The sequence below is a fragment of the Rhamphochromis longiceps genome, linkage group LG13 (genome assembly GCF_057381845.1).
Source record: "Rhamphochromis longiceps isolate RC_006_pf linkage group LG13, R_longiceps_female_GT1.1, whole genome shotgun sequence".
Classification (NCBI taxonomy): Eukaryota; Metazoa; Chordata; class Actinopteri; order Cichliformes; family Cichlidae; genus Rhamphochromis; species Rhamphochromis longiceps.
Window position 1 is genome coordinate 24,497,028 of NC_140569.1, and position 9,590 is coordinate 24,506,617.

General features: G+C 37.1%; 1 long non-coding RNA gene across 2 annotated transcripts; it reads right to left on the reverse strand.

Moving 5' to 3' along the window:
• Positions 1–2,722: 2,722 nt before the first annotated feature.
• Positions 2,723–6,461, reverse strand: LOC146655900 (uncharacterized). 2 transcript variants are annotated; one of them, XR_014914377.1, is made up of 5 exons: positions 6,372–6,461; positions 5,608–5,673; positions 5,102–5,257; positions 4,557–4,649; positions 2,723–4,258 (listed from the first exon to the last, which is right to left on the reverse strand). It is a non-coding gene; the product is annotated as an uncharacterized LOC146655900 (long non-coding RNA). The 2 variants fall into 2 exon arrangements; XR_014914378.1 differs by lacking the exon at positions 6,372–6,461 and adding an exon at positions 6,216–6,358.
• Between the last annotated feature and the right edge of the window lie 3,129 nt (positions 6,462–9,590).

The following is a 9,590-nucleotide window of genomic DNA, read 5'->3' on the forward strand; positions in this document are numbered from 1 at the left end:
AATTACAAGCATTTGAGCTTGCAATTTGCTGCAAAAAAGGGGTTAGGTACGCAGTGCTTCATAACACTTGTAATAATTTTTACCATTTTAATTTAACTGCATCAGTGCTGCAGATGCTCACAGCGAGGACTTGCAGATAACTTGCTGATCTATAACATTTTTCAGGGTTCTGCGTCTGAAGTCCTTTACACACTGAACACGCTGTGAAAACACAACATGAAATTCCAAACTCTTCAGATCCAAACTTGTCTTATAATATAAATATACACCGATGTGTCCTCAATAAACGCACTGTCCGAATCAAGCGACGATGATAAAACTAAGATTCTGGTTCCAATTCCTACAAGCAAGCAGATAGAATTTCATGGTTTGATCCAGGAGTTGCAGCTGTATCACATCTGCTTTCATACACATTTCAGTATGTCAGTGGGGCAGTTTGAACTCTTGTTGGTAGTGTTGAGACCAAATCTGAGGAGGCAGAGTAATTATTTCACAGAGAGCAAAGTCTAAATGTGTGTCAGAGGTAAAATAGTATTAGTTTACTACTGGAATATTCGGTACCTGAGCTACACAGCCAAATGCTCAATCTGATTGGTCAGATCGGTTTTTTTGGTGTGTGTTAGTGTATGTTTTAGCATTTAGCTTTAATCAGAGAATATCAGGCCTCTTTTGGATGACACTACTTTCACCTCACTTATAATGACTTAATGATGGTAATACAATGGTGGTGAAAGGGGTGAAAATCATTTCATTGGTTAATTTATGAATCATTTTATACATTATAGTGAACTCAGACAAAAGATTGGGTTATCAGAAAAGCTAGCAGGATTCATTCTATGAAAGTCTGAATACAGTTAGTTTGGAGCAAAGTCAGCAGAGCTATGCTAGTGTGCCATAAAATAAATCAGGCAAATACAGCTAACTGTTTTCCACTGCTGTTCCACTTTTAACACTTTTTCTTGTCAACACAGTGGCAGGCTGTCTTGCTCGAGCTCCATGAAGCGAGCAAGTCCAATGGCTAAGATCAAATCTGACAAGGAATCACAAGATTACATGGTGCTAAAAAACACACATTAGCCCCGAGCCCGTTATGTAACCGCTGACCCACTGACCATTCAAAAACAAGCCTTAGAGCTAAATGTGCATTTCAGTGTCAGTGCCCCGAAAACGCAATGGCACGCCAACAGTGAAGAATCTGTCGAATCTGGGGAAAAGCAATGTCAGAAACGTGCACACACACTCAGAGACACACAGGGGCACACAAACAGGGTGATATCAGTTTATAACTCTCATGCACCGATGAAATGTCCTGCAGCCTTCAGCTCTGAAACAGATGTCACACCTGGGCAAAAAGACAGATGTAAACAGCTCCACACAGCTGTTATGTGCCATATGCTATAAGTGTTGTTGCAGCCTTGTATTAAGTGCCTCTTTTAAATCTCCAATTAATGAAAATTCAAATTAAATAATGAAATGAAATTGACAATTTTAAATTAACTGCATCAAGATAATTTTGAAAACATTAATAAATAAACAAAAGAAGTTGCAATTGCCAGCAGACAGAAGTTTATTCACCTCCACGCAGCTACATGATTCAGGAGACATCCATTTGTTTGTGTTTAGTGACCTGTTGTGCTGATAAGTCGGGACCTTCCTGACCTAAATAGGAAGTGACATAAAGGTGAGTGCATCATACCTGTGGGCCCCGGCTGCCATTTGTGACTTTGCAGCGGACAAAACAACAAACAACAGAAGAATGAAAGTTTGCGAAAAAGAAAAACAATTGGGGTTTAACTTATAAGATTCTGAGTCCTCATCCATGTGGTGATTTCTGACCTTCGATGTATGGAAAAACATGCTGGCATGGATGCATTTTGATGATAAGCACTCAGAGGACCCTTGGAAAAATGCCATCCAATCTAGGAATGTACCATCAAAGACAGAGCATGCTACCTCGAGTGCTTTTTACAACTCTCCAAACAAATCGCCCTGTTCTCCCTCTCTCCATTATTCTTCCCTTGCTGTTCTGTCTTTCTTTGCTCATTCGAGAACACACAACGCCCGGGGTCATTGTGTTTGTGCAGACATCAGCTGATTTTCTGCTTTGCCTGGGGCACATTGAGGAGTCAGGAGAGAGGACGACAAAGAGAAAGAAACAGTGAGAAGGAGAGAGAGAGAGCAAAGTCATCCTCCTAAAACTCTAAAACTGGCTCAGAGCATGAATGCTTGCTTCTATCTGCTGCCCTTGAATGTCTGCTCACCCACCCCTTCTCTGCTCTGCCATCTCTCTCTCGGGCTCTTTGTGGGTTTTGCCTGTAGAGGAGAAGTGCCTGTGATGCCTGATCACAACATGACACACTCAAAAAAATGAAACGTTGACTTTAATTAAAATTATTTTGTCAACAGGTTCCACGAAATTGAATTATGTTAGTTTAAAGCAAAAATCTTTAGTTCATCTAATTTAAAAAAACTACTTAAGATTAACAAGACATATTTAAGACTAACTAAATCAAGTTATGTTGTATGAACATAGATGATATATTTTCAGGTTAGATAGTTTAGATTAGTTACTTCAACACATTTCTTATTTGTGGCAGTAAAATGTTAAATTTAAGTTAGATTAATTCAAATATATTTTCAGCCACCTTGTGCTTTATTAATTAGTTTTACATAAATCTATTTTGTCAACAGGTTCCACACAAATGAATTAAGTACATCCAACTTATTTTTTAAAATTTATTTTATTGCCAACACATTCAGTGAGCATTTGTGTAAACCCAGTCCAAAATAAAACACAACAGCTCATTAGGGTTAGTAATTAACAGTATGTAGACAGATGCAACATCAAGACTTTAAATTAAATGTCTGTATCTACCAGAAATAGAAGAAAAAAAAAAAACGCATTGAAGATCACATAACACATTGATAAGATGACACTTGAGTTATGCACATGTGATGCTAGTAAGGTCTGTGAGTGTTTTTTTCTTTTAGTGTCTAAAATGGATAGCAAAGTTGCTATTTGCAATGATTGCTTAGGGTCAGTCCAGTAACACAATGCCAATGAAGTGCTTGCCTTTAACAATGCAAAGTGAAGTGTCCACCTCAACAGCCACAATTAAAAAAAAAAAAAAAAAAAGTAACAACAACAACAACAACAACAATAATAATAATAATAATAATAATAATAAATAGTCCACTGATATTAGCAATCAAAGAAAATTACATCACCATCCCAAATAAAACTTTAACAAAACATGCCAACATTATGGTCTAACAATAAAACAGCTTGTCAGCGTTCAGTTTTTTTGCAACAGCACAGCAGTAACCATTTAACACTTGCCACTGTCAACATTTATTTTACTAGTGTTTGGGCAAAAAACTTCAGATGTAAACATTTTAACATGGAAACAATTGTTCGTCTTTAAAAGTCCACAAAATATACATTCATCCTGCATTCCCAACTTGGATGATCTGATATCCTCGTGTTGGTGTTGTTCCCAGACCATCATGAAAATGTTGTTCCAGGTTCAACATTGCAAGTGACCAATCACATTGTTGTGACGTTATTCTATTCCAAGCCATTCGTGCATTTATGAAATTCCAATGTTGCAAGGACAATATCAATTCTGCTTACTGTTTATTAAAGGGTTACGGTTAGGGTTAGGGTCAGTTGATCGGCGGACAGAGGCGGTTTCTCGCAGCTTAAGTACAGTTTTTTGTTTTACGCCGGTTTTTCCCGAAGTCGCAAAAGTATGACGTCACAACATTCTGATTGGTCACTTGCAATGTTGATCCTGGAACAACATTTAGTATGATGATCTGGGAACAACACCAACACGAGGATATCAGATCAACCTCCTAACTTACCCTTATTTTTAGTATGTATTGCAATTACCTTTACAATGCACACAATGTAACACAAACTGAATATGAACATATTTCCACCTCATAACAATATGCCTTGAACGCTAATATACACACCACCCTTCAACATTTCTGGTGCAGTATCATCTCTCAATTAAATCCTTTAAATCTCAATGCTTTTGATTGTCTCTTAGCTTTCAGTCTTGAGGTTAACTGAGATTCAGTGCATATATCCCACCCATTAAGAGTGCACATGCAGAGGCCAGGTCTTCCAGGTCATGCAGGACACACTAGATGGTTATACCCACATCGGCTGGAGGAGTGCTGGCATCAGCTCTTTCGATGGTAAAGATAGCAAGGGTAATTTGTTCCAGCTCCCTCTGAACAGCTGTAGCTTAGACACAAAAACATAGAAAAATGGCATCCAGTTTTAAAAAAAAGAAAGAAAAAGGGCCAAAGCTACCCTTTAATGATGTAAACACAATATTAGGAACATGCACCCCAGTGCGCCACTATTTTAGACTACAGATTCAACGATAAATATAAATAGTTTGGGTATACAAGAAGATTTCCCAAAACATTTAAACAGGTTCCATGCAAATTACAACAACAACAACATTACAACATGCAACAACATTAGTTATTCAAAATTTGGTTTAATACAGATAAAAAACTAAACTAAAATTATCAACCAATTATTCTTTGAAGAGGATGCTTGGGTCTTCATTCAGGTAAAAAGGTAGTGCCCTGAGGACACACTCCCTCCCCTTTTCAATGGTTTCCTTCTGTAGAGAGTGGCAGAGATACAGGAAGAGAAAACAGATATACTTTAGGATGACAGAAACTCACATTATACGCAAAATGAATGACATATCCACTGCACAGATAGACATGTACACAAGACCAACTAATCATCACATGGACATGAATAGTTAACCTGTTGGGCAGGGTTTCCACCACATTAGATATGTCCATAATGGAGGTAAAGACAAACTAATACATCATCTTTTTTGCATTCAAAACATAACATAAAAACATTCACTTCTGGTTTAACCTAAATCAAGGGATCAGATTTTACATATGTTTAGGTAATTTAAATTTTCCAACGTTTTGAGTACCAAACTTTGTCTTGCTTAATATAAATGTAAGTGCACTGTGCAGCTACCATACACCAGCTGTTTAAATTTGAAAATGATCTTATTAGCCATAATATTTTGCTACCAACAGAATAACGCACCTGTGTGGCTGGGGCCAAAGTTTGTCTAATTTTCTTCCCTGCAACGCCTCCTTTTTTCTTGAAGACTTTTATGAGCTGGTCAGTGTATTGGTCAAGTTGTGTAAAAAGCCTTGGAACATGTGCAGCAGTAGTAATCCTCACATATTCTGCTTCCACCTGAAAATATGTCAACAAACACAACATACTGTACTGTAAATATACATACTATATGTACACATATACAAACTAAAACTAATGTAGTAAGACCTCATTAAAGCTATAATTTTAACACAAACATTTACACAAAATGCTAATGGAGCCATTACAGCTTTTATTGTTATTTATCAAGTTCCAAAAAATATTGATCACAGCTGATCTGAAAAGAATTTCATGCCTCAGGCCCTTGAACTGCAACCTTTACCATGGTTCAGATGTGGAGAAGAAATAACAGGGGCATGGGATGGGTCACAAAAGAAAACTTAACTTATAAAACAGTTTTGTTTTTAAAAGTATAACAGTTCACATACCACATACAAGCTCAGCAATACCACATACACCACATCAGTATAGGAGGGAGCAGGTAAAGGCAGGATCTGAGATTTATAAAGAAAACAAAAAATTAATTCCTTAATTTCAAGAAGCAAATTATTGTTTGAATTACAACTAAATAAAATACTACTCAGAAGAAAAGCAAGAGATTGACACTGCCATGTGCTAACTTTCTATAGAAGCAATTATCACCAGGTCTGTCGACCTCCATTGTCTGTCCACTCATATGTCTTGAATAATTTTATTAAAAAAATTAAGTGTGTACTTTCACAAACTGTAATTTATAACTACATTGATATGTATAACTCCGCTAGGAAACATGCTGTATTTACAGACCATTTTTACATAATACAGATTACTGATAGAGCAGAACAATGGTGTCACAGTGGCTTTCGCCCTTGACTTTTTGGATTTTAAATGTCACTTTATGCTATCCTTGCTATCCTATTCGATATTTCCGACTCTCGGATTACAGAAAAGGAATCCCAAGAAAGCAAATGGAAAAATAACCCCTTGAAAGAATAACCCCATGAACCCCTGTAGCTAATCCCTTAATAAAACAAAAAACAATAAAAATGTTTCTTACACAGTCCACAAAATAAGCATGTCCAGGACCCAGTAAAACTAATGTAAAACAAGCACACGCAAACGATATAACATGTCTTGTAAGACAAACGCAAAATATAACCATGCTGGACATATAGATACTACACAACATAGTCAAAGAAAAAAGTGGTCTTACCTCTCAAAGAAACAGCAGCTTGGCGCCAAAACAGCCTTTTTCAGTTAAATTTGAAGTCTTGCGCATGAGCAGGCACAAGCCGTGAAACCTTCTTGTTCTGCGCGGTTTCATTACAACTGTTTTTGCATTACTGCCACCTTGTGGATATACAAGGTATATCGATCCTAATTGACTTAACTTAAATGTTATGTGATCAAGTAACACATTAGTATTATGTACGTTGAATAATAGACACAATTACGTAGACTTGATTAGAAAAACATATGTTAACTTAACAAAAACATATATTTTAAGTAAAATGAAAATAAATAATTAATATACACTGAACAATCCACCTCATTCATTTTTTTGAGTGCACTGCAGAACATCCGACTGCTCTTTCCAACTGTCTTCATGAGTTACGGTCTTTCTGCCAGCCTCATACAGTTGGGCTGGTGGTGCAGACTCAATAATTCAGCAACAGGGGTGGGTGGACTCTTTCTCTGGCTTCTTGCCTGCCATTTTTAACCTCATTATATCAGTTTAAGTACACGATTAAGTCAAATTGTGTCTCTAAAGACATGAGTGTGAAAAGTGTTACATGAGAAGATTATTGCAATTCTCTTGACTTCATGGGTATACCAAGTGGTAGCCTCCGGGACTGACAACGGGAAGTGCCAAAAACTACAGTTACTAAAAAGGTCACTCGAGGCTGGCTGCAAACGCGAGTCAGCCCCCAAGACTTTGAAGTTAAATGCCCATCGTTACAGCAGAAATTAACATGCTTACAAAAAAAAGCTTTCAGCTTATATTTCATTTCTTCAGCTGTAAAGGGAGTGGATTTTGTTAGGAATTAACAATTTGTAATATTAAGGGAATGGCTGCTTTGAGTAATATTAGAGATAGCCTACTACCTGTTTGCTAGATGGCATATCTGGTCCTTTCAACTGTGTTTGAGGAGTTGGTGCTTTTATTTGGTACCCAATTATCTGACAAATAGTAAAGTTAATGTAATAATGCCTCACTTAGCACCCTCTGTGCTCTGGTTTTGTGCAAACGAATTCAGTTTTTATCTGCAATTTACTAATTAGCAAGTATTATGTATTAGCATTCCAACCTTCTGTCCAAAAACGGGTTCCTCTTGTTCTGCTGGTCAAGTCAGCCAGCTGACATTAAAACTGAGCATCAGAGCAGAGGAGGAGCCAGACATTTGAAACACCCGGGGCTTAGCCCTAAAGGGTAGTATGCATGTGGGATTTTTTTTTTTTTTTGAGGGGGGGGGGGGGGGGGGGGGGGGTGTAGAAATGACTGAAAGATTAATAGGCTCTGTTTTGAGTTTTGTTCAAAAAAGAATGACTTCATATAGGGAAATATATATATCACACATGCAGGACACCTTAAACTAGTTTTTTAATTGAGCAGCAAGACAGAACGAAGTCGGGGCTGTATCAAGACACAGGGACTAAACCCCAATTCAACCAGACCCAGAACTGATCCAGAATTAAAACAGGACTACAACAGTTCAAAAGCAGGATTACTGAGGACTTAACCAAAACATAACCACAATCAGAACTAGATGATAGTAGCACTAAAAATCATCATAGACCTGCACTACACTTATTTATTTAATTCTACCAAAGTACAATATTTAGATTGAGAAAAGTTTATATAATTATTTAGCCTTGTTGTGCAAACAAGCCTGCAGAACTTAATAAATATAGAATTTGAAAAATAGCAAACCTAAAAAGAAACACTAGGTACGAGATACATGAGTACCTATGATACAGTGATACTTTTAGTAAGCAACCATTTGACTAACATGTGTGTCTCACCTGCTCTTGTTCATCTCTGTTCTGTCCTTATTCTCCTCTCTCCCTCTCTGTTCCTCTCTCTCCCTCTTTGTGCTGACAATCATCAAATATACAGTTGAAACCAGATATTTACAAACTCTTCAGATCAAAACACAAACACTTTTTTAATTGTAACATCAAATCAGACTAAATGTTTATTTTTTTAGATTGATAAATATAAAAACATATTTGTTAACTTTAAGAGTAAAGAGAGAAACTGTCTGTGTTTTTTAATTGCAAATGGCACCAAATTGTATTCAAATTGAGCCACACTTATGGAGCTCCACAGTTCTTTTCCTGGTGTTTTGGTTGATATCTCTTGATTTTCCCATTTCAAAGAAACAGGCTCTGTGTTTTGCCTTATATGCATCCACAGCTGTGCCACCAATTTACTCACATGGACTCTACTAACCTATCAGAAGCTTCTTCAGCTCAGAATGGAATCGTCTGGAGTTTTCTTATTAATTAACAATAAACTTAGTGTATATGTACTCCTAAATTTGATGAAAGTGATAAAAAACAGAAAGCTCTGTCTCTCTTTATTCTGACATTTAACTAATTCAAAATATATTTCAATATTTATCTAAAACAAAAGTTTACTCTAAATTGATGTTGTACAGTAAAAATGTTTTATGTTTTCTCCCTAAAGTGTATGTAAATATCTGGTTACAAATGTGAATATCCTGCTGTGTACTGAAACCCCTCTTGTTTTGCATAGAAATATACTGAACAACATACAAAGCATAATATATAAAATAACATTTACCTGAGTTTTTTCTTTGAAAGAACCCTCTAATGTCCATTCTTATATTTCAGTACATAACTGAAACCGAATTAGTCGGGGAGGGTAAGAACTGAAAATATGAAATAAACACACGTAAGCTAAGACTCTCTAAAAAAAAATAGCATTTGTTCGGCTTTTCATTTCGCCATTTGTTGATTCACTTGAAGAGCAAGTAAAATAATATTGGTCAAGTGATCAGTTTCATATCAGTCTTTCGTGATGCACCGTCATATTTACATTATTTGTACGGTACGAATGATTTGCTTTGGTACCTGCTCAAACTTAAGCTCTCCTTAGTATGGCTGGCTCCGTCTCTCCAACAGCGCACTCACGGGCAGCAGCTCCCCCCGCCCCCTCGCTCAGTCGCTTAGTGCCTGAGCTTGGATCATACCAATATCAGGGGGGGATTCACGCACAGTCGTAAATTCCCACAGTGTGCACTATGTGCTTCGAATATTGTGTGTACTTTTTGTTTTATACAGTTGTCAGCCAGGCATCTAACTATGAAAAAATTACACTCCAAAATACCCCGGGCTTCTGACAAAACAACCCGGGCTTAAGCCCCGTAAGCCACCCCCCCGCTCCGCCCCTGCATCAGAGTAAAGA